At 45.1% G+C, this 25803-nt stretch overlaps 1 pseudogene; it reads right to left on the minus strand.

Annotated features, from left to right (window-relative positions):
- LOC139551691 (uncharacterized protein C2orf42-like) overlaps window positions 1–24984 on the minus strand; it is a 36169-nt pseudogene extending 11185 nt beyond the window's left edge.
- Between the last annotated feature and the right edge of the window lie 819 nt (window positions 24985–25803).

A 25803-nucleotide genomic window follows, 5' to 3' on the forward strand; every position in this document is an offset into this window, starting at 1 on the left:
GTTTGTTGAGATTCCAGCAGCGACACTGGGACTATCATTACCATACATCAGGACAATGAATGAGGCTTTCAGCGAGCGGTAATAAGAATTTGATAAATCACGAGGCCAGAATTAACTAGACGTCACAACAATGAGACTCCTCTGATGGATGGAGGGAGGGCCACGGCACAGATTACTCAGTGGAGGAGAGGAGAGAGGGAACGAGAGGGGGAGGAGAGGACAAGGAGTGGAGTGGAGGAGGAGGGCAATCCAGACAAGGTCAAAACAGGGTCTGAGAGAAAGGGGAGGAGGGGTGCCAGGCAAAGAGAGACAAGGGAGGGAGAGAGAGAGAAAATAGGTAACACTCTAGAGAGAGAATGCAACGGAGAAGATGTATAGAGGACAGAGATGAGACAGGTAGAATAGAAAAAAGAAAGAGAGGGAGAGATTGGGGGGGTTATGAGGGAGTGGACATTATATCTGTCATTGTATCTCCGGTCAGGAGTATTACAGTTATCACAGAACAGTTTATCTCTCCCTCCCTCCCTCTCTCTCTCCCTCCCTCCCACTCTCCCATTCTCCCCCTCTCTCTCCCTCCCTCCCTCCCACTCTCCCCCTCTCTCTCTCTCTCTCCCTCCCACTCTCCCTCTCTCTCTCCCTCCTTCCCACTCTCCCTCCCACTATCCCTCTCTCTCTCCTACTCTCCCACTCTCCCTCCCTCCTACTCTCCCTCCCACTCTCCCTCTATCTTTCCATCCCTCCCTCCTACTCTCCCACTCTCCCTCTCTCTCTCCCTCCCACTCTCCCTCTCTCTCTCTCTCTCTCTCTCCCTCCCTCCTACTCCCTCCCTCCCTCCCTCCCTCCCTCCCTCCCTCCCTCCCTCCCTCCCTCCTACTCTCCCACTCTCCCTCCCTCCCTCCCTCTCTGTCTAGCAGAGGGATGTGACACAGGGATGTTTATTTAATGAGAGCAGTCTGGAGGTGGTAATGAAATCTGCCGTAACACCGTTAACCATGAGGCTGATCAGCACTGCTCTGGTCTGCTCTGCATGGGGACACACGTCAGCTCACCGCACCCCTTTGTTCTCTACACCCCTGGTGGCAGTGGCCCCTAACACAGGTCTGGGATAAAATGACCCATGTCACTCCAGCCTAACCTGGAGTGGTGGGTTGTATAAAAGTGACTTGAGACAAGTACTAAAGGGATCGCTAGATTCCAAGATGGCTTAGCAGTTCAGACGTCATTTCTGTTTCGTATTGTCGTGTCCTGTATATATATATATTTACACCTTTCTTCGCATATCTTTTATATATTTTATTATCCAAGAACTCAACTACAAAAGCTTTCCTGCAAAAGCTTTCCTGCAACCCGCTTCACCAATTACAAAAAAGTATTATTTACCTCAAATCTGAAAATCCACCGTGGAAGCTAGCCAGGGGCTAATTCAGAAGCTAGCCAGAAAGCTAACCAGAAGCTATCCGATAGCTAGCCAGAAGCTAATCTGTAGCTGCCCAGAAATTAGCCGGTCTGCTGGCTAGCGTTGGTGTCTCAGCTGCCCACGTTTTGTGGTCATCAGCTATTCCTTTAGCTCGATAATCTACCGGCACTTTTGTGCAACGCGACTCGGACCGGAGCATTCCGGGACTTTTTTTTTCTCTCAGTTTCCCCGGATTTCAGCCGCAGGCTCTGGACATTTGCAGCTAGCTAGCTGCAAACCGTGTGACTATTGGCTTACGTCGATCCCGGAGCAAACTCAAATCATTCCGGAGCTAGCCAGCTGAGGAGTTCCATCAGCCATTCCTGGGCTACAGTCACCTATCCGGACCCGTTTTTTGTTTTGTTTTGTTGTTGCTGCAGATACGGAGCCCCGCCGGGCCTTCACGACTGACTGCCGACGTTATCTGCCCGAGGGAGTTATCCAACTGGCACCTCCGTCCCGACGTTACCTGAACGCTCATCTGGGGCCCGCTAACCGTTAGCTGTCTTACCGGCTGCTATCTGAATAAGTATATCGGACAATTATTATTATTATTATTATTATTATTTATTTTTTTCTTTTTTTTTCTTGGGTCACTATATCTATTTTGCCAATTTGGATTGATCCCCTCTACCACACGGAACCCCACTAACCTACCGACGGAAACGCACGAGGTATCTACAAATAGACTTCCATACTATGCTATCTCGCTACCGATAGCCATCTACCCGGCCAGCTGTCTGGATCGCCGTGACCCCAACCAACCTCTACTCACTGGACCCTTATTGATCACTCGATTAAGCATGCCTCTCCTTAATGTAAATATGCCTTGTCCATTGCTGTTCTGGTTAGTGTTTATTGGCTTATTTCACTGTAGAGCCTCTAGCCCTGCTCACTATACCATATCCAACCTCACAGTTCCACCACCCACATATGCGATGACATCACCTGGTTTCAATGATGTTTCTAGAGACAATATCTCTCTCATCATCACTCAATACCTAGGTTTACCTCCACTGTATTCACATCCTACCATACCTTTGTCTGTACATTATTCCTTTAAGCTATTTTATCGCCCCCAGAAACTTCCTTTTACTCTCTGCTCTAGAAGTTCTAGACGACCAATTCTCATAGCTTTTAGCCGTACCCTTATCCTACTCCTCCTCTGTTCCTCTGGTGATGTAGAGGTGAATCCAGGCCCTGCAGTACCTAGCTCCACTCCTATTCCCCAGGCGCTCTCTTTTGATGACTTCTGTAACCGTAATAGCCTTGGCTTCATGCATGTTAACATTAGAAGCCTCCTCCCTAAGTTTGTTTTGTTCACTGCTTTAGCACACTCTGCCAACCCGGATGTTTTAGCCGTGTCTGAATCCTGGCTTAGAAAGACCACCAAAAATTCTGACATTTTCATCCCCAACTACAAGATTTTCAGACAAGATAGAACGGCCAAAGGGGGTGGTGTTGCAATCTATTGCAAAGATTGCCTGCAGAGTTCTGTTTTACTATCCAGGTCTGTTCCCAAACAATTTGAACTTCTACTTTTAAAAATCCACCTCTCTAAAAACAAGTCTCTCACCGTTGCCGCCTGCTATAGACCACCCTCTGCCCCCAGCTGTGCTCTGGACACTATATGTGAACTGATTGCCCCCCATCTATCTTCAGAGCTCGTGCTGCTAGGCGACCTAAATTTTAACATGCTTAACACCCCAGCCACCCTACAATCTAAGCTTGATGCCCTCAATCTCACACAAATTATCAATGAACCTACCAGGTACCACCCCAATTCCGTAAACACGGGTACCCTCATAGATATCATCCTAACAAACTTGCCCTCCAAATACACCTCTGCTGTTTTCAACCAAGATCTCAGCGATCACTGCCTCATTGCCTGCATCCGTAATGGGTCAGCGGTCAAACGACCTCCACTCATCACTGTCAAACGCTCCCTGAAACACTTCAGCGAGCAGGCCTTTCTAATCGACCTGGCCGAGGTATCCTGGAAGGATATTGATCTCATCCCGTCAGTAGAGGATGCCTGGACATTTTTTTAAAATGCCTTCCTCACCATCTTGAATAAGCATGCCCCATTCAAGAAATTTAGAACCAGGAACAGATATAGCCCTTGGTTCTCTCCTGACCTGACTGCCCTTAACCAACAGAAAAACATCCTATGGCGTTCTGCATTAGCATCGAACAGCCCCCGTGATATGCAACTTTTCAGGGAAGCTAGAAACCAGTATACACAGGCAGTTAGAAAAGCCAAGGCTAGCTTTTTCAAGCAGAAATTTGCTTCCTGCAACACAAATTCAAAAAAGTTCTGGGACACTGTAAAGTCCATGGAGAATAAGAACACCTCCTCCCAGCTTCCAACTGCTCTGAAGATAGGAAACACTGTCACCACCGACAAATCCACTATAATTGAGAATTTCAATAAGCATTTTTCTACGGCTGGCCATGCTTTCCACCTGGCTACCCCTACCCCGGACAACAGCACTGCCCTCCCCTCTGCTACTCGCCCAAGCCTTCCCCATTTCTCTTTCTCCCAAATACAGTCAGCTGATGTTCTAAAAGAGCTGCAAAATCTGGACCCTTACAAATCAGCCGGGCTAGATAATCTGGACCCTTTCTTTCTAAAACTATCTGCTGAAATTGTTGCCACCCCTATTACTAGCCTTTTCAACCTCTCTTTCGTGTCGTCTGAGATTCCCAAAGATTGGAAAGCAGCTGCGGTTATCCCCCTCTTCAAAGGGGGGGACACTCTTGACCCTAACAGCTACAGACCTATATCTATCCTACCCTGCCTTTCTAAGGTCTTCGAAAGCCAAGTCAACAAACAGATTACCGACCATTTCGAATCCCACCATACCTTCTCCACTATGCAATCTGGTTTCAGAGCTGGTCATGGGTGCACCTCAGCCACGCTCAAGATCATAAACGATATCTTAACCGCCATCGATAGGAAACAATACTGTGCAGCCGTATTCATTGACCTGGCCAAGGCTTTTGACTCTGTCAATCACCACATCCTCATCGGCAGACTCGACAGCCTTGGTTTCTCTAATGATTGCCTCGCCTGGTTCACCAACTACTTCTCTGATCGAGTTCAGTGTGTCAAATCGGAGGGTCTGTTGTCCGGGCCTCTGGCAGTCTCCATGGGGGTGCCACAGGGTTCAATTCTTGGACCGACTCTCTTCTCTGTATACATCAATGATGTCGCTCTTGCTGCTGGTGATTCTCTGATCCACCTCTACGCAGACGACACTATTCTGTATACTTCTGGCCCTTCTTTTGACACCGTGTTAACAACCCTCCAGGCTAGCTTCAATGCCATACAACTCTCCTTCCGTGGCCTCCAATTGCTCTTAAATACAAGTAAAACTAAATGCATGCTCTTCAACCGATCGCTGCCTGCACCTGCCCGCCTGTCCAACATCACTACTCTGGACGGCTCTGACTTAGAATATGTGGACAACTACAAATACCTAGGTGTCTGGTTAGACTGTAAACTCTCCTTCCAGACTCACATCAAACATCTCCAATCCAAAGTTAAATCTAGAATTGGCTTCCTATTCCGCAACAAAGCATCCTTCACTCATGCTGCCAAACATACCCTTGTAAAACTGACCATCCTACCAATCCTCGACTTCGGTGATGTCATTTACAAAATAGCCTCCAAAACCCTACTCAATAAATTGGATGCAGTCTATCACAGTGCCATCCGTTTTGTCACCAAAGCCCCATATACTACCCACCACTGCGACCTGTACACTCTCGTTGGCTGGCCCTCGCTTCATACTCGTCGCCAAACCCACTGGTTCCAGGTCATCTACAAGACCCTGCTAGGTAAAGTCCCCCCTTATCTCAGCTCGCTGGTCACCATAGCAACACCTACCTGTAGCACGCGCTCCAGCAGGTTTATCTCTCTGGTCACCCCCAAAACCAATTCTTCCTTTGGCCGCCTCTCCTTCCAGTTCTCTGCTGCCAATGACTGGAACGAACTACAAAAATCTCTGAAACTGGAAACACTTCTCTCCCTCACTAGCTTTAAGCACCAGCTGTCAGAGCAGCTCATAGATTACTGCACCTGTACATAGCCCATCTATAATTTAGCCCAAACAACTACCTCTTTACCTACTGTATTTATTTATTTATTTTGCTCCTTTGCACCCCATTATTTCTGTCTCTACTTTGCGCTTTCTTCCACTGCAAACCAACCATTCCAGTGTTTTTAGTTTTTATTTTACTTGCTGTGTTGTATTTACTTCGCCACCATGGCCTTTTTATATTTTTATTTATTTATACATATATTTGTTTGCCTTCACCTCCCTTATCTCACCTCACTTGCTCACATTGTATATAGACTTATTTTTTTTCACTGTATCATTGACTATATGTTTGTTTTACTCCATGTGTAACTATGTGTTGTTGTATGTGTCGAACTGCTTTGCTTTATCTTGGCCAGGTCGCAATTGTAAATGAGAACGTGTTCTCAATTTGCCTACCTGGTTAAATAAAGGTTAAATAAATAAAATAAAATAAATAAATCGTTTAATCTTTGTACATGTTGTGTTCCCTGTGTTGACACGGAGGAGAGTGGATAGAGGGTGAACTAGGAGGACAACAGTTAGGGTTAGTATTGATTCAAGTACAAGTTCATTTTCTCTAATAACTGCATTGGAAATATAGTTGACGTTAAAGCGGTCTGATGATCTCCACACAGACATGTAAATGAGCAGAGAGCGAAGCTCATTAGTCATCCTGCCAGTCTCTCTCAGTCAGTCAATCCCATTATTATTTATGACCCTAATTGGCCCATGTATCCTCAGGCTACCGACTACTCTGCCCTACTCTCTGATGGATTTGCTGACGGCCCCACTCAGCCCAGCCACTCAACACTGCACTGTGTATGTATGTATGTGTGTGTGTGTGTGTGTGTGTGTGTGTGTGTGTGTGTGTGTGTGTGTGTGTGTGTGTGTGTGTGTGTGTGTGTGTGTGTGTGTGTGTGTGTGTGTGTGTGTGTGTGTGTGTGTGTGTGTGTGTGTGTGTGTGTGTGTGTGTGTGTGTGTGTGTGTGTGTGTGTGTGTGCGCACCTTTTATGAATGTCTTTAACCTCCCGACCTCCAGTACAATTAAACACCAACGTGTTCCTGCTGACATCATTTCCAGGCGGAGGCTTTTCATTGTCTTAATTTATGATGTGATTCACTTAAACGCTATTAGTAAATTAGCTTGGCTGAACAGAATGAGACAAAGCATGGCTTCATGACCTTCTATAGGCTGCTACTGTACACTGGACTAAACACCTGAGAGGGATGAATGAGAAAATATTACAGGAGAAGAACTGGCTCTGATGTGAAGCTCACTGGGATACTACTGGTCCTTATGATAGTACACCGCAACCAAATAAATGATTGAATATCATTATTTTTTACCTTTCTTTTTGCCTTAGTTCTTTGTGATCCACTGTAGCTCAGTTGGTAAAGCATGACACTTGTAACGCAAGGGTAGTGGGTTCACTTCCTAGGCCCACCCGTACGTAAAATGTATGCAAGCAAGTTGCTTTGGATAAAAGTGTCTGCTGAATGGCATATTGTCACACTGCTTGACTTTTTCTGCATTTTGTTGTGTTGCAGCCTGAATTAAAAATGTTAATAATTTCACGGGCCTACACACAATGCCCCATCATGTGGAATTATGTTCTTAGAATCTTTTACAAATGAATTAAAAAATGAAAAGCTGAAATGTCTTGAGTCAAGTATTCAACCCCTTTGTCATGGCAAGCCTAAGTTCAGGAGTAGACGTCTGCTAAACAAGTTACATAATAAGTTGCGGGCAATAATAGTGTTTAACATGATTTTTAAAGGATGACCACATCTCTGTACCCCACACATACAATTATCTGTAAGAACCCTCAAACACAGATTCAACCACAAACACCAGGGAGGTTTTCCAATGCCTCGTAAAGAAGAGCACCTATTGGTAGATGGGTAAAAAAAAGTAGACGTTGAATATCCCTTTGAGCATAGTGAAGTTATTAATTACACTTTGGATGGTGTATCAATACACCCAATCACTATAGAGGTACAGACATCCTTCCTAACATAGTTGCTGGAGAGGAAGGACACTGCTCAGGGATTTCACAAGGCCAATGGTGACTTTAAAAGACGTACAGAGTTTACAGTGGCTGTAGGAGAAAACTGAGGATGGATCAACAACATTTTAGTTACTCCACAATGCTAACCTAAATGATAGAGTAAAAAGAAGGAATCCTGTAGATAATTTTTTTAAATCCAAAACATGCATCCTGTTTGCAATAAGGCACTAAAGTAAAACTGCAGAAAATGTGGCAAAGAAATTAACTTATATATCCTGAACACAAAGCGTTATGTTTGGGACAAATCCAACACATCACTGAGTACCACTCATCATATTTTCAAGCATGGTGGTGGCTGCATCAGGTTATGGGTATGCTTGTCATCGGCAAGGGCTAGGGAGGTTTTTGGGATAAAAAGAAACGCAATAGAACTAATCACAAGCAAAATCCTAGAGGAAAACCTGGTTCGGTATGCTTTCCAACAGACAATGGGAGACAAATTCACCTTTCAACAGGACAATAACCTAAACTGTCTCCAATGAACCCACCGCAACCCTCCTTCACCCCTAACATTAAAGAGAGAGAGAGAGAGAGAGCGAGAGCGAGAGCGAGAGAGAGAGAGAGAGAGAGAGAGAGAGAGAGAGAGAGAGAGAGAGAGAGAGAGAGAGAGAGAGAGAGAGAGAGAAAGAGAGAGAGAGAGAGAGAGAGAGTAGAAGCTATTGGCAGGCGATTGGTATGTGAATGGGTTGGTCGGCTGGTTTAAAGATTGGCAGTCAGACCTCAGAGGTTAGTAGCTAAGTGGTCCATTGACTCATCTGAGAAGTGCTGCTTGACATCTGCTGATCTCTTCATTGTCTCAGTGTTCTTCAATTTGACTGCAGGTGAGTCTCAATAGTCTCAATACTCCTCTGTCTGATGTGTGCACTAGCTCACTCCACCTCATGGATTGGACTAAGCTGAAGGGCCTATAGGGAGTGTCCAGAAGAAGTGTAACACTTGTCACACGTTGCACCAGAACTTTACAAGTCAAGCATGTATTAAATAATATATATTCTATACCATCTGAAAGTTCTTCCTTTATGGTTTGAATGCGAGTACCTTTTGGATTATATTTAGTTTTTTTACTCTTAGCCGCTTACTATATAGCCTTGGCTCACACTCTTGTTTTCTCTCTAATTCAGAATGACAAGGCTAAGAGAGAGAGCTGTCGTCTCAGTGTATGTCTTTAGTCTGGTGTTGACGGACACGGAGACACAGACACACACATATGCATACACACACGCATCCACACACACACTGTCACAGGGAGCTGGCTCCTGGCTACTTCTCACCATTCAATCATCATGGGACATACACACTAGTGCACACACACACACTCTGAAAATAATCACTTTGTGACCCTGAGATTTGAATCTACCAATGTTCTTTATAACTCGACTTTCCCTTCCTCTCTCTCTCTCTTTCTTTCTTTCTTTCTTTCTTTCTTTCTTTCTTTCTTTCTTTCTTTCTTTCTTTCTTTCTTTCTTTCTCTCTCTCTCTCTCTCTCTCTCTCTCTCTCTCTCTCTCTCTCTCTCTCTCTCTCTCTCTCTCTCTCTCTCTCTCTCTCTCTCTCTCTCTCTCTCTCTCTCTCTCTCTCTCTCTCTCTCTCTCTCTCTCTCTCTCTGGGAATGGCAATTGAAGCTGTCGTCGACCTCTTTCAAGCCCTCTCCTTCCTCCTCCTCCTCCAACTTTCAAGCCCTCTCCTTCCTCCTCCTCCAACTTTCAAGCTTGCTTTCATGCTCATGTCAAACAAGATGTCTCTCTTCTCTCCCTTAGTTTATTTCTGTGCCTGTCAGTGTCACACGCACACATTTAACACTCTGCACTACAAAATAAAGGAATTGATTGTTGACTTCAGGAAGCCGAGGAGGGAACATGTCCCGATCCACATCAACGGGACAGTGCAGTTTGAAGTTCCTCTGTGTCCACATCATCGAGGACTTGACATGGACCAACAACACCTCTTGTCAAGAGGGCACAAGAGCGTCTTTACTTCCTGAGGTGGCGGAAGAAATTTGTCACGCTACCCTGAATCCAAATACTACCGCTGCACCGTCGAGAGCGTCCTGACCGGTTGCATCACGGCCCGGTGACGGAATTGCTCCATCCACGACCGCAATGCCCTCCAGCAGGTGGTGAAGACAACCGCGCTCCCACCCATCCAGGACATGTACTCGAAATGGTGCACGAGGAAGGCCCACAGCATCATCAAGGAACCCACACACCCCAGCCAAGAGCTGTTCTCTCCCTTATCATCGGGTAGACAGTATTGGAGCATGAGGTCTGATACCAACCAGGCTCAGAGACAATTTCTATCTACAAGCCATCAGACTTCTGAACACTTGAACTGGACTGACCACCTGCTCTGACACTCCGCACACACCCACACAGATATACACTCATCCACACACATATACATTCATACCATGTGTATCCTGTACATACGACTAATAAAACTTGAAACACCTGTGGAGGTTGTGTCCTGGGGGTCTGAGAGGGAGGACGAATAGGGCCATTGATCTTCTGACACCCACACACACTAATGTCCTCATCCTGCACTGTACAGTACTAATTTGTCATAGGGTTCTCTAAGGAGCATTAGCTGATTTGGTTAGTTTATGCAAATGTTGATATTATTTTGTGACTGTGTGTGGTTGTAGTTTCTGTAGATGGGTCTTTCTATGAATGAAGGGGCCAATGTGTGACATCAGGTACAACATTTCAAAATGGCTTGATATACATTTAAATATGATTTTCTTGTAGCCTCACATGTGTAGTTACAGGAATAAAAGTATAGCAGCAACAAAACATCTACATGTCATTCAAAATGTCACAAGAAGCATGGACACCACATGTGTCTTTGTCATGCCAAGGTGCCAGGTCTTTTTGTGCTTTAGTCAACTTCTCTGTTATTCATAGCCATGCTAAACTTTCCTGAAGAATGAAAAAGATAAACAACATCATTTCTATATGTTTTAATAGTTGATACAAAAATATAATACAATGTGTTCTGTTTTTCAAAATCATTGACAATATTAATAACCAATAATTCAATCATTATAATCAGTCAACTCTTCAAGCATTGTTTGTGTGTGTGTGTGTGTGTGTGTGTGTGTGTGTGTGTGTGTGTGTGTGTGTGTGTGTGTGTGTGTGTGTGTGTGTGTGTGTGTGTGTGTGTGTGTGTGTGTGTGTGTGTGTGTGTGTGTGTCTGAAAACTAGCCGTCAGATTCTTGCTTCCTCTGTCCTTGTTTCCTCCACTCCTCGCCTCTCCTTGAAAGTGCATTGTAGCCTGAGGGGAGGAACCTTCACTCCTCTCCCCCAATGTGCTTTGAGAGGGAGGTAAGGAATTGGGGAAACAAGGGGAGAATTTCAATTGCATTTCCTTGATTCCTCATGTCCTCTCTCCTCGCCTCCTTCTCAAAGCTCATTGGATAACAAGGTGAGTCTCCTATTGGCCCTTTGAATGCTCAGTCTGATTGTGTGGGCGTTAGGGAACAAATTTGATGATATTTACATACACAGCCCTGATTGGCTGATAGGATGGTTTAGAGCCCACCCCCTTACCCAGATGAACAGTCATTGGTCTATTATTAACAGATCACATTGTGATGTCATGAACACCTGAACAGGCTGAAATTCCAGGCATTTATTTCTTACACAAAAAGGGCATTATCATAATTTTCACAATTTCAGTGTTATTTCGACCTCATAGTAGGGCCGGGACGATACCAGTTTTGAAACAAAACACTCAGCAAATTGAACTTCTTTGGGAAAACAGTTTGTTGGAAACAAACATCATTATGTTGTCATCAAGAGTCACATTTATTTATTTTCCAAACTATAGCACACAATATTTCACATACAGCAGGTTTTAAAAGGACCAAATAGTTTTAATTTTTGCCATGAAAAAAACATTGCGATACTAATATTGTCCCGGCCGTACCTCATAGTGTGTGAGTGGATATATAATTTTAAAAAACAGCAAAAATCATGTTTTTAACTGCACTGGCCATTGAAAATGTTCAGACAGAGCCAGACTGACTGACTGCGCTACCATAATACCCATAGCCTGCCCAGAAACAACCCCTAGCCTCTACTGCCCAGAATCTAGACACTTGCGTAGATCTGAGAGGGATTGATGGGTGGTGAAATGGTGAGAGCTCCACCTTAACCTCTGATAGGCTTGGTGGAATTTTGGTGGTATTGCTTACACCTGTCCAATCCTTTCAGATCTCCACAAGTGTCTAGGGGCTAGGGGTTGCTTCCGGACAGGACCCCACAACCCTCCAGGTGTGGGGTGGAACTACAGCTCGACTCGAGCCATTGGTCGGATGTTTCATTCCATTGCTATACACACATGGATTTGCACAGGTGTAACCTGGACACACCCACAGCACTGTGTCAGATGATCCGACAGTTCTGGGTCGCTGAAGACCTGCTGTTAACAGTCAAATGATATATTTACATGTCTAATATTCACACCCTTACTTCATTCCAGTGAGTTAGATGTGCAACCACTGACTAACTATAGCTAGGGACATATCTCTAGTCTAGTTGTTTGGGCTGTATGGCTCTATTGAATAAGATTACCAGTGGTTAGCTAGGTAGCTAGGATATATCAGTCAGCTAACCATTTACAGTAATAGCAGTTCATTGATAAGTCAATACAAGCTAAATCTAATGCAGAAATGAAGAGATGTTACTTTATCTTGGCACTGTGACACAGTATGGGCAGCTATTAATCAATTAATTAATAGATCAAAGATTCATAGAATGGAGTTAGAAGGGTGAACTCCTACTTTGAAAGGACAGGAAGTGTTGCCTGTGCACTTAACCAATGACAGGCATTCCACATTTAACCCACATGTGTAAATCGAAATATCAAATTATTATTTTTGTTTTTTTATGCAAAAAGGAAAAACAAACAATTTATTATTTGTTGTATTTCTATAAAAAAATATAAAAAAAATAAAGCAATTTTCACATTCCCGTTTGCTCCATTTTTACTCTGAAAATAAGGAATTCTGACATAATGGTTGTCCACGACATAGGCTAAATATCTTGACCTCTGTAACATAGACAATTCTCCAGATCCACATGAATTCCCGCACTTTGTCTGTTGCTCAATCACATGCAGCATCACACCAGCTCTTCATCACTTGACCGTCATTCAGAAAACCCTTTCCTAAATCAGCTGATGTTGCACGATCATTTCCCCACATAACGAAACAGCTAAACATCAAATGCACATCAAACAAGTACTATGCATAATTATTGAAGAACCTCGTTGACGACAGTGTCGACTTTTGTTTGATTCATCTTGTTAAAGTTACTCTTTCTGTTAGAAGCATACGGTTTTGCAATCTCATGCAATATCATAAATGTAAGGTAGTGTTTTATGTAACACGATTCTTGCCAAATCTGTGAAGACTCCTAGCATGAGAAAAGGTTTAAACATAGGTTTTGATTCCAGTCATGAATTATATTGAATGTATCTATGTTTGCCCTTTATATCTTAATGTATTCACGTGAAAAAAAAGGCTCATTATTATTCATGACTTTGTAACAGTCCAAACAATAAATGCTCACTGGTACCCTAGTTTATATACTAAACAAAAATATAAATGCAAAAATGTCAAAGATTTTACTTAGTTACAATTCATATAAGGAAACTAGTCAATTGAAATAAATAAATTAGGCCCTAATCTATGGATTTCATGACTGGGCAAGGGCGCAGCAATGGGAAGGCCCACCCATGCGGGAGCCAGGTCCAGGCAATCAGAATGAGTTTTACCCCGCACATGGGCTTCATTACAGACAGAAATACTCCTCAGATGATCGATCCCAGAAGTGAAGAACCCGGGTATGGAGGTCCTCGGGTGGCGTGGTCTGTGGGTTGTGAGGCCAGCTGGACGTACTGCCAAAATCTCTAAAAAGAGGGTGGAGGCGGCTCATGGTAGATAAATTAATATTTAATTATCTGGCAACAACTCTGGTGGAAATTCCTGCACTTAGCATGCCAATTGCACACTCCCTCAAAACTTCAGGCATATAGTATGTGGCATTGTGTTGTGGGTCAAAACTGCACATTTTAGAATGGCCTTTTATTGTCCCCAGCACAAGGTGTACCTGTGTAATGATCATATTGTTTAATCAGCTTCTTGACATGCGACACTTGACAGGTGAATGGATTATCTTGGCAAAGGAGAAATGCTCACTTACAGGGATGTAAACAGATTTGTGTGCAACATTTGAGAGAAATACATTTTTTTGTGCGTATGGGACATCTCTGGGATCTTTTATTTCAGCTCATGAAACATGGGGCCAACACTTTACATGTTGCGTTTATATTTTTGTTCAGTGTAGAAAGACCAAGATACGATAATATCCTGAGAAGGAGTGTGTAATTAAAGTGAGCTGTCTGTTCTTCAGGGGATGGAGCCATGGCTAAATAATGGACAGTTACGTTTCTATAAAGCTAAACCTAATTTATCTCCTATGTAGCCACGAGTCTAGTTTGTGGAAACACTGGAGTGAAACTGTTAGCTAATGTCGCCACCTGGTGGACGAAAACTGTAACCTCAACACTTTGGCTGAAAAACAAGCAACATCTAGGATACAATAAGTGTGCACCCTCTTTTTTTTTAACAGCAAAATAAGTGATCTAGAGAAGGGGAGGGAGGAGTGCTATGGAACAGAAATAGCAGTAACAGACTTGGGTCTCACATTCCATTTTTTGTAAGTACGGGCAACAAACATAAATATTATATTTGACATTGAATCACGTCAGTGTAAAAGGGAAACTACACACCAGAAAGTTCTTATTCATTACACACACACACACACACACACACACACACACACACACACACACACACACACACACACACACACACACACACACACACACACACACACACACACACACACACACACACACGGTAATCAGATGTCATTCATTTACAACCCTTCAGACACACATAAGCCTCAAATACATGTTGATTTATCCCAATGATTTGATATGCCATTCAGATTCTATAGCTCTATACAGAGTGAGCTGCAATCAACCAGTAGCTAATGTTATCAAGCACCTGCGATTTGATTTGATACACAGAAGTCGCGTAATAGCGTACATGAACACAAATCCATGGTAGCTGCATTGGAAGGGACATGGAGTAACATGGGGGAAGATTGAACAACCACTGATATAAAACAGTCCTGTAGACTTCCATAACTCCATAACTTTTAACTAACAGATCCTCCAGTGTGACATCTCACGGGACAGTGAACTGCAGTGTTTCTACAGTCGGTTTGGGTTGGGAGGAGCCTTATGATGACTTGTAACGACTCCTCTCTGCCCTCCCCCCCTCTGGTTTGTCCCGGCGTTCCGTCGCAGTATTCCGTCTGTCTTCCGTGCTGGTGCTCATACTGGAAGCGATGCCGGAGCTCTCCGACGCGACAGCGAGGCAGGATGTCTGGGTCCTTCTGATCCTCTGTACATGTACACCGTCCTGTGGCAAGAAATCAGTTCATATGACATCACACACTCACTAGCCCAGCTCACACATACATCAGGCACCAGGGTTCCCCAACTGGTGACCCGTGGACCAAATTTGTCCCTGGGGTGATTTTGTCCCTGGGGTGTCCCTGGGGGGATTCTACTGCTGCACGGGATCTGCCCTCAGTGGGGTGGGGGGTTCGAGACAGCGGAACGGAGAATAAGAACCATCATTGTTCTTCACAAAACTCTGGTTCAACTCCAGGGTCAGCTACACAGCCAGAGGACAGAGAAAGAGAGGGATACATGATGAGATAGAGTGAGGGATAGAAACCAAAACATAATCAAATCAAAAGAAAATTGTCACATGCGCCAGATACAACAGGTGTAGGCACAGTTGAAGTTGGAAGTTTACATACACCTTAGCCAAATACACTGCTCAAAAAAATAAAGGGAACACTAAAATAACACATCCTAGATCTGAATGAATGAAATATTCTTATTAAATACTTTTTTTCTTTACATAGTTGAATGTGCTGACAACAAAATCACACAAAAATGATCAATGGAAATCAAATTTATCAACCCATGGAGGTCTGGATTTGGAGTCACACTCAAAATTAAAGTGGAAAACCACACTACAGGCTGATCCAACTTTGATGTAATGTCCTTAAAACAAGTCAAAATGAGGCTCAGTAGTGTGTGTGGCCTCCACGTGCCTGTATGACCTCCCTACAACGCCTGGGCATGCTCCTGATGAGGTGGCGGATGGTCTCCTGAGGAATCTCCTCCCAGACCTGGACTAAAGCATCCGCCAACTTCTGGACAGTCTGTGGTGCAACGTGGCGTTGGTGGATGGAGCGAGACATGATGTCCCAGATGTGCTCAATTGGATTCAGGTCTGGGGAACGGGCGGGCCAGTCCATAGCATCAATGCCTTCCTCTTGCAGGAACTGCTGACACACTCCAGCCATATGAGGTCTAGCATTGTCTTGCATTAGGAGGAACCCAGGGCCAACTGCACCAGCATATGGTCTCACAAGGGGTCTGAGGATCTCATCTCGGTACCTAATGGCAGTCAGGCTACCTCTGGCGAGCACATGGAGGGCTGTGCGGCCCCCCAAAGAAATGCCACCCCACACCATGACTGACCCACCGCCAAACCGGTCATGCTGGAGGATGTTGCAGGCAGCAGAACGTTCTCCACGGCGTCTCCAGACTCTGTCACGTCTGTCACACATGCTCAGTGTGAACCTGCTTTTATCTTTGAAGAGCACAGGGCGCCAGTGGCGAATTTGCCAATCTTGGTGTTCTCTGGCAAATGCCAAACGTCCTGCACGGTGTTGGGCTGTAAGCACAACCCCCACCTGTGGATGTCGGGCCCTCATACCACCCTCATGGAGTCTGTTTCTGACCGTTTGAGCAGACACATGCACATTTGTGGCCTGCTGGAGGTCATTTTGTAGGGCTCTGGCAGTGCTCCTCCTGCTCTCCCTTGCACAAAGGCGGAGGTAGCGGTCCTGCTGCTGGGTTGTTGCCCTCCTACGGCCTCCTCCACGTCTCCTGATGTACTGGCCTGTCTCCTGGTAGCGCCTCCATGCTCTGGACACTACGCTGACAGACACAGCAAACCTTCTTGCCACAACTCACAGCAGCATACCACCCTGCATACCACTGCTGGCTTGCTTCTGAAGCTAAGCAGGGTTGGTCCTGGTCAGTCCCTGGATGGGAGACCAGATGCTGCTGGAAGTGGTGTTGGAGGGCCATTAGGAGGCACTCTTTCCTCTGGTCTAAACAAAGATCCCAATTCCCCAGGGCAGTGATTGGGGACACTGCTCTGTGTAGGGTGCCGTCTTTCGGATGGGACGTTAAACGGGTGTCCTGACTCTCTGAGGTCATTAAAGATCCCATGGCACTTATCGTAAGAGTAGGGGTGTTAACCCCGGTGTCCTGGCTAAATTCCCAATCTGGCCCTCAACCATCACGGTCACCTAATAATCCCCAGTTTACAATTGGCTCATTCATCCCCCTCCTCTCCCCTGTAACTATTCCCCAGGTCGTTGCTGCAAATGAGAACGTGTTCTCAGTCAACTTACCTGGTAAAATAACGGATAAATAAATAAAATAAACTCGCATTGATGTGCCATCCTGGATGAGCTGCACTACCTGAGCCACTTGTGTGGGTTGTAGACTCCGTCTCATGCTACCACTAGAGTGAAAGCACCGCCAGCATTCAAAAGTGACCAAAACATCAGCCAGGAAGCATAGGAACTGAGAAGTGGTCTGTGGTCACCACCTGCAGAACCACTCCTTTATTGGGGGTGTCTTGCTAATTGCCTATAATTTCCACCTGTTGTCTATTCCATTTGCACAACAGCATGTGAAATGTATTGTCAATCAGTGTTGCTTCCTAAGTGGACAGTTTGATTTCACATAAGTGTGATTGATTTAGAGTTACATTGTGTTGTTTAAGTGTTCCCTTTCTTTTTGAGCAGTGTACATTTAAACTCAGTTTTTCACAATTCCTGACATTTAATCCTAGTTAACATTCCCTGTCTTAGGTCAGTTAGAATCACCACTTTATTTTAAGAATGTGAAATGTCAGGATAATAGTAGAGAGAATTATTTATTTCAGCTTTTCTTTCATTACATTCCCAGCGGGTCAAAAGTTTACAAACACTCAATAAGTATTTTGTAGCATTGCCTTTAAATTGTTTAACTTGGCTCAAATGTTTCGGATAGCCTTCCACAAGCTTTCCACAATAAGTTGGGTGAATTTTAGCCCATTCCTCCTGACAGAGCTGGTGTAACTGAGTCAGGTTTGGTTTGTAGGCCTCCTTGCTCGCACACACTTTTTCAGTTCTGCCCACATATTTTCTATAGAATTGAGGTCAGGGCTTTGTGATGGCCACTCCAATACCTTGACTTTGTTGTCCTTAAGCCATTTTGCCACAACTTTGGAAGTATGCTTGGGGTCATTTTCCATTTGGAAGATCCATTTGCGACCAAGCTTTAACTTCCTGACTGATGTCTTGAGATGTTGCTTCAATATATCCACATAATTGTCCTCCCTCATGATGCCATCTATTTTGTGAAGTGCACCAGTCCCTCCTGCAGCAAAGCACCCCCACAACATAATGCTGCCACACCCGTGCTTCACGGTTGGGATGGTGTTCTTCGGCTTGCAAGCTTCCCCCTTTTTCCTCCAAACATAACGATGGTCATTATGGCCAAACAGTTCTATTTTTGTTTCATCAGACCAGTACGATCTTTGTCCCCATTTGCAGTTGCAAAACGTAGTCTGGCTTTTTTATGGCGGTTTTGGAGCAGTGGCTTCTTCCTTGTTGAGCGGCCTTTCAGGTTACGTCGATACAGGACTCGTTTTACTGTGGATATAGATACTTTTGTACCTGTTTCCTCTAGCAACTTCACAAGGTCCTTTGCTGTTGTTCTGGGATTGATTTGCACTTTTCACACTAAAGTACGTTCATCTCTAGGAGACAGAACGCGTCTCCTTCCTGAGCGGTATGACGGCTGCGTGGTCCCATGGTGTTTATACTTGCGTACTATTGTTTGTACAGATGAACGTGGTACCTTCAGGCGTTTGGAAATTGCTCCCAAGGATGAACCAGACTTGTGGAGGTCTACAATTTTTTTTCTGAGGTCTTGGCTGATTTCTTTTGATTTTCCCATGATGTCAAGCACAGAGGCACTGCGTTTGATGGTAGGCCTTGAAATACATCCACAGGTACACCTCCAATTGACTCAAATGATGTCAATTGGCCTATCAGAAGCTTCTAAAGCCATGACATCATTTTTCTGGAATTTTCCAAGCTGTTTAAAGGCACAGTCAACTTAGTGTATGTAAACGTCTGACCCACTGGAAATAATCTGTCTGTAAACAATTGTTGGAAAAATGACTTGCCAAAACTATAGTTTGTTAACAAGAAATTTGTGTAGTGGTTGAAAAACGAGTTTTAATGACTCCAACCTAAGTGTATGTAAACTTCCGACTTCAACTGTAGATCTTACTGTGAAATGCTTACTTACAAGCCCTTAACCAACAATGCAGTTAAGAAGATATAGATAAAATAATATTTACCAAATAAAATAAAAGTAAAAAATTATATACATATAATAAAAAAAATATTAAAAAAGTAACACAATAAAATAACAACAATGAGGCTATTTACAGTGGTTACCGAGTCAATGTGCGGGGGTACAGGTTAGTCGAGGTAATTTGTACATGCAGGTAGGGGTAAAGTTACTATGCATGGATAATAAACAGCGAGTAGCAGCAGTGTCAAAACAAAGGGGGTGGCCATTTGTCAATGCAAATAGTCTGGGTTTGATTTATTGTTCAGCAGTCTTATGGCTTGGGGTTAGAAGCTGTTAAGGAGCCTTTTGGACCTAGACTTGGAGCTCCGGTACCGCTTGCCGTGCGGTAGCAGAGAGAACAGTCTATGACTTGGGTAACTGGACTCATTGACATTTTTTGGGGCCTTCCTCTGACACCGCCTGGTATACACAGTGCATTCGAAAAGTATTCAGACCTCTTGACTTTTTCCACATTTTGTTAAATTACAGCCTTATTCTAAAATTGATTTATTTTAAACACACAATACCCCATAATGACAAAGCAAAAACAGGTGTAGACATTTTTGCACATTTATTTATTTAATATAAAACTGAAATGCCAAATTTACATAAGTATTCAGACCCTTTACTCAGTACTTTGTTGAAGAACCTTTGGCAGCGATTACAGCATCGAGTCTTCTTGGGTATGATGCGACAAGCTTGGCACGCCTGTATTTGGGGAGTTTCTCCCATTCTTCCCTGCAGATCCTCTCAAGCTCTGTCAGGTTGGATGGGGAGCTTTGCTGCACAGCTATTTTCAAGTCTCTCCAGAGATGTTCGACCGGGTTCAAGTTTGGGCTCTGTCTGGGTCACTCAAGGACATTCAGAATCTTGTCCAGAAGCCACTCCTGCATTGTCTTGGCTGTGTGCTTAGGGTGTTTGTCCTGTTGGAAGGTGAACCTTCGCCCCAGTCTGAGGTCCTGAGTGCTCTGGAGCGGGTTTTCATCAAGGATCTCTGTACTTTTCTCCGTTCATATTTGCCTCGATTCTGACTAGTGTCCCTGTCCCTGCCGCTGAAAAACATTCCCACAGCATGATGCTTCACTGTAGGGATGGTGCCAGGTTTCCTCCAGATGTGACTCTTGGCATTCAGGCCAAAGGGTTTAATCTTGGTTTCATCAGACCAGAGAGTCTTTAGGTGACTTTCGGCAAACTCCAAGCGGGCTTTCATGTGCCTTTTACTGAGGAGTGGCTTCCGTCTGGCCACTCTAACATAAATGCCTGATTGGTGGAGTGCTGCAGAGATGGTTGTCCTTCTGGAAGGTTCTACCATCTCCACAGAGCAACTCTGGAGCCCTGTCAGAGTGACCATCGGGTTATTGGTCACCTCCCTGACCAAGGCCCTTCTCCCCGACTGCTCAGTTTGGCCAGGCACCCAGCTCTAGGAAGAGTCTTGGTGGTTCCAAACTTCTTCCAATTATGAATGATGGAGGCCACTGTGTTTTTGGGGACCTTCAATGCTGCAGAAACATTTTGGTACCCTTCCCCAGATCTGTGCTTCGACACACTCCTGTCTCGGAGCTCTAAGGACGATTCCTTCGACCTCATGGCTTGGTTTTTGTTCTTACGTGCACTGTCAACTGTGGGACCTTTATATAGACAGGTGTGTGCCTTACCAAATCATGTGCATTCAATTGAATTTACAACAGGTGGACTCCAAGTTGTAGAAACATCTCAAGGATGATCAATGGAAACAGGATGCAACTGAGCTCAATTTCGAGTCTCATAGCCAAGGGTTTGAATACTTATGTAAATAAGGTCATTTTGTTTTACATTTTTTATACATTTGCCAACATTTCTAAAAACATGTTTTTGCTTTGTTATTATGGGGTATTGTGTGTAGATTGCAGAGGATATTTATTGATTTAATCCATTATAGAATAAGGCTGTAACGTAACAAAATGTGGAAAACGTCAAGGTGTCTGAATACTTTCAGAAGGCAGTATATGATGTACTGGGCCGTATGCACTACCCTCTGTAGAGCCTTACAGTCGGATGCCGAGCAGTTGCCATAGCAGACGGTGATGCAACCAGTCAGGATGCTCCCGATGGTGCAGCTGTAGAACTTTTGAGGATCTGGGCACCCATGCCAAATCTTTTCAGACTCCTGAGGGTTAAAAAAAAAAAAAAAAAAAACTTTCTTGGTGTATTTGTACCATGATAGTTTGTTGGTGATGTGGACACCAAGAGACTTGAAACTCTCGACACGCTCCACTACAGCCCCGTCGATGTGAATGGGGGCATGTTTGGCTCGCCTTCTCCTGTAGTCCACGATCAGCTCCTTTGTCTTTCTCACAGACCTACAACCATTGTGTCGTCAGCAAACTTAATGATGGTGTTGGAGTCATGCTTGGCCACGCAGTCGTAGGTGAACAAGGAGTACAGGAGGCGACTAAGCATGCACACCTGTGGGCCCCCGTGTTGCGGATCAGCGTGGCAGATGTGTTTTTGCCTACCCTTACCACCTGGGGGCAGCCAGTCAAGAAGTCCAGGATCCAGTTACAGAGGGAGGTGTTTAGTCCCAGGGTCCTTAGCTTAGTGATGAGCTTTGTGGACACTATGGTGTTGAACGCTGAGCTGTAGTCAATGAACAGCATTTTTGTCCAGGTGGGAAAGCGCAGTGTGGAGTGCGATTGAGATTGCGTCATCTGTGGATCTGTTGTATGCGAATTGGAGTGGATCTAGGGTTCCTGGGATGATGGTGTTGATGTGAGCCATGACCAGCCTTTCAAAGCACTTCATGTATACCAACGTGAGTGCTACGGTGTGGTTGTCATTTAGGCAGGTTACCTTCGCTTTCTTGGGCACAGTCCAAGAAAAGCTCTTCAACACACTGACTTAAGCAGTTCGAGAACTTTGTAAGTAGATGAAATAAAAGAGAGCTCAAAGAGGGATGGGAGAGAGACATATGAGAGAGAGTGAGAGAGACCTTTTACATTTTAGCAGGCGCTCTGATCCAGAGAGACTTTCACTTTTGCACATCGGCAGATCTTTTTTTTCACCTAGTCAGCTCTGGGACTCAAACCAGTAACCTTTCGGTTACTGGCTCAACACGCTAAACCGCTAGGCTACATGCTTCTGGGGTGTCAAAGATACATATGACCTGCATCAGGTTGGCGATGTGCCAGGTGTACTTTGGGGAGGCAGATCATCATTCCTCAAAAACGCTGACCAAAGAAAACAAAAATATTTGTTTACCGTGTAACTTAACCTAAAGGTTAACGCTCACATTTGATTGGCTCTGAGTAGAAATGACATTTCCATGTCTTGTCTGTGCCTCTTTTCCTAACGGGTTGGGTAAAGACTTAGTAGCCTACGCTGCGTAATATTTTTTTATCTTATGCTAGCTAGTTTGTTACAAGTCGGTAAAAAAATATTTTATTGGTTTGATAGGTGGCAATGCTTCAACTAGCTTCCATCCAAGTTCCCCAGGCTTTCAGAACAATGTGAGCAAAGCCTGGCAATGTTAGGTTTATAGTAGGCTCATTTGTGGAGCTGTAGTTGCGTTAGGGCTGGGTTAGGGTTAGGGTTCTGGTTAAGGTTTACCTGAGGTAGTGTTGGGCAGCTGTCTCTTCTTGGATCCCAGGGACAGACGGTGCTGCAGGGAGTTGAAGAACACCTGCGGTACATGGAACACCAGAGCCTCCGGCTTCCCCGGAGCCAACAACATCTGCATCGTCATCATCAATTAAACAAACAGAGGGGCGGAGGGCGGTGTGTGTGTGTGTGTTACTGTCAAACTGGTAATGCATGGTCTGGTGGATCCTCTCTGTAACGCTGCCTAGCCACTGCTGGAAGCCCAGGGTCACCAGGCTCTCATCCACAGGCTGGCTGCTCCCTGACACACACACACACACACACACACACACTCGGCATATTTAAAGAGATAGAGTAATATAATAAAACGTTTTAATGCTCAAGAAGCTGTGGTTAATTAGATACTCGTAAGGGGCATAAATGCAGTGAGAAAGGTAGTGAGAGACAGAGAGAAAGACAGATGGACAGGACAGAGACAGTGAGTGAGAGACAGAGAGAAAGACAGATGGACAGGACAGAGACAGTGGGCGAGAGACAGAGAGAAAGACAGATGGACAGGACAGAGACAGTGGGCGAGAGAGAAAGACAGATGGACAGGACAGAGACAGTGGGCGAGAGACAGAGAGAAAGACAGATGTACAGGACAGGACAGAGACAGTGGGCGAGAGACAGAGAGAAAGACAGATGGACAGGACAGGACAGAGACAGTGGGCGAGAGACAGAAAGACAGATGGATAGGACAGGGACAGTGGGCGAGAGACAGAGAGAAAGACAGATAGACAGGACAGAGACAGTGGGCGAGAGAGAGAGAAAGACAGATGGACAGGACAGAGAGAGTGGGCGAGAGACAGAGAGAAAGACAGATGGACAGGACAGAGACAGTGGGCGAGAGACAGAGAAAGACAGATGGACAGGTCAGAGACAGTGGGCGAGAGACAGAGAGAAAGACAGATGGACAGGACAGAGACAGAGAGAAAGACAGATGGACAGGACAGAGACTGAGAGAAAGACAGATGGACAGGACAGAGACAGAGAGAAAGACAGATGGACAGGACAGAGACAGTGGGCGAGAGAGAAAGACAGATGGACAGGACAGAGACAGAGAGAAAGGCAGATGGACAGGAAATAGACAGTGGGCGAGAGACAGAGAGAAAGAGAAAAGACAGTAGGGAGACAGGCAGCACCTGGCTCCTTGAGTCCAGTAGAAACAGGAGCATCAGTACCAGGAGGTCTCCTCTGGCCCCCACTCCTACCCCTACCCCTACTCCCCACTCCTACCCCTACCCCTACTCCCCACTCCTACCCCTACAGGACATACAGCTGGGGGAGCTGGGGATGGAGGGAGGAGAGGGGACAGGGAGGAAGAAAGGAGATACAGAAAGGAGTAGATGAAAGAGACAGTCACAAAGAAGAAAGAGAGGACAGATTGAGAGAGAAGAAATGTGCTCAGGCAGCTCTCAAAAGAACATACAGGTCCTATTTCGATGAGGCATTCTGCCTTCTATTTGATGAACGGTGTGATTGGCAGGGCAACTCATCAATGACGTGCTCTTCCAGACGGCGTCTCTTAGTTTTGTGAGCGGTGATTGGTTCAGGCAGCTGAGATGGGTTGGAGACACAAAGAACTGTGCAGTCACCATTCCATTGTACACCTACAGTACAAATGACAGGGAGGCAATTCACTCTCTTACATACACTGCATTGCACATACACCATAAGACGTATTACACAAAGTGCCAAGATCACACACACACACCAATCCCGCTCCTAGGGACCCTTGGAGATGTAGTTGAGGAAACCTGTGAACTCTGAGGCCAGTTACTCATCGTTGGCAAAGGCACAGACACGGAAGTGGAGGCGGAAGTATGGAGCTGCAGAGCCAGGACCAGGCCGAGAGGTGGAGCCGGGTATGACACCTGAGGACCCTCTCACCTCCCCATCCCCATCCTGGGAAGTCTCCATGGGTCCCCCTTCCCGCCCGCCATACCCCCTCTGACACTCTCCTGACAGGCACACAAACACAGCCCCCGCTCTGCCTCTCCCCTTCCCCCCAACACCTGCAGTCAGGTGCAGCAGCCCCAGAGGATGACTTGGTCTGCTGTTACATTTCACCACCAGATTATTTTTGTTCACCCTCTGGACCAGGGGTCCCGGGGACTCAGTAGCCAGCCTCCATAATGAAACTCCAGCGGGAGAGGGGTGGTCTGCGCATGGCACCCCCATGGATTGCTTAAACAGGAAACAGGGAGTGACGGAATTGGAAACCTATTTGGAGAGGGTGTTGGTCAGAACAGCGGCCCTGGCCTGTCCTTTAACCCTAGGCGTGGCGACAGGTGGGCAAGACGAGATCCTGAGGTCCATTGTCGCGCCATCGCCTCATGTTTCAGCATGGTAATGCACGGTCCCACGTCGCAAGGATCTGTACAATTCCTGGACCCTGAAAATGAACCAGTTCTTCCATGGCCTGCATACTCACCAGACATGTCACCCATTGAGCATGTTTGGGATGCTCTGGATCGACATGTATGACAGATTGTTCCAGTTCCCGCCAACATCACAAAGCCATTATAGAATGGGACAACAGTCCACAATCAACAGCCTGATCAACTCTATGCAAAGGAGATGTGTCACACTGCATGAGGCAAATACTGACTGGTTATCTGATCAACGCCCCTACCTTTTTTTTTTTATGGTATCCGTGACCAACAGATGTATTCTCAGTCATGTGAAATCCATAGATTATGACCCAATACATTTTTCATTTGACTGGTTTTCTTAGATGAACTGGAACTCAGTAGAATCTTTGTAATTGTTGCATTTATATTTTTGTTCAGTGTATTTTGTTTGTTTATACCCGTAGTTCATAAATTCATGCTCAACAGCTTGTGTCAAAAATGTCTGTACTGTAGGTAGGCCTACTCTTATATTGGCTCAATGACTGTTCAATTATTCCAGTTTCTGCTACTAACACAACGTGTTCTGATTTCAAAATCATTGGAACTGCATATTACACTGGAACTGCATATTACAAGTATGTAAGCT

The sequence above is a fragment of the Salvelinus alpinus genome, chromosome 24, assembly GCF_045679555.1.
Source record: "Salvelinus alpinus chromosome 24, SLU_Salpinus.1, whole genome shotgun sequence".
NCBI lineage: Eukaryota > Metazoa > Chordata > Actinopteri > Salmoniformes > Salmonidae > Salvelinus > Salvelinus alpinus.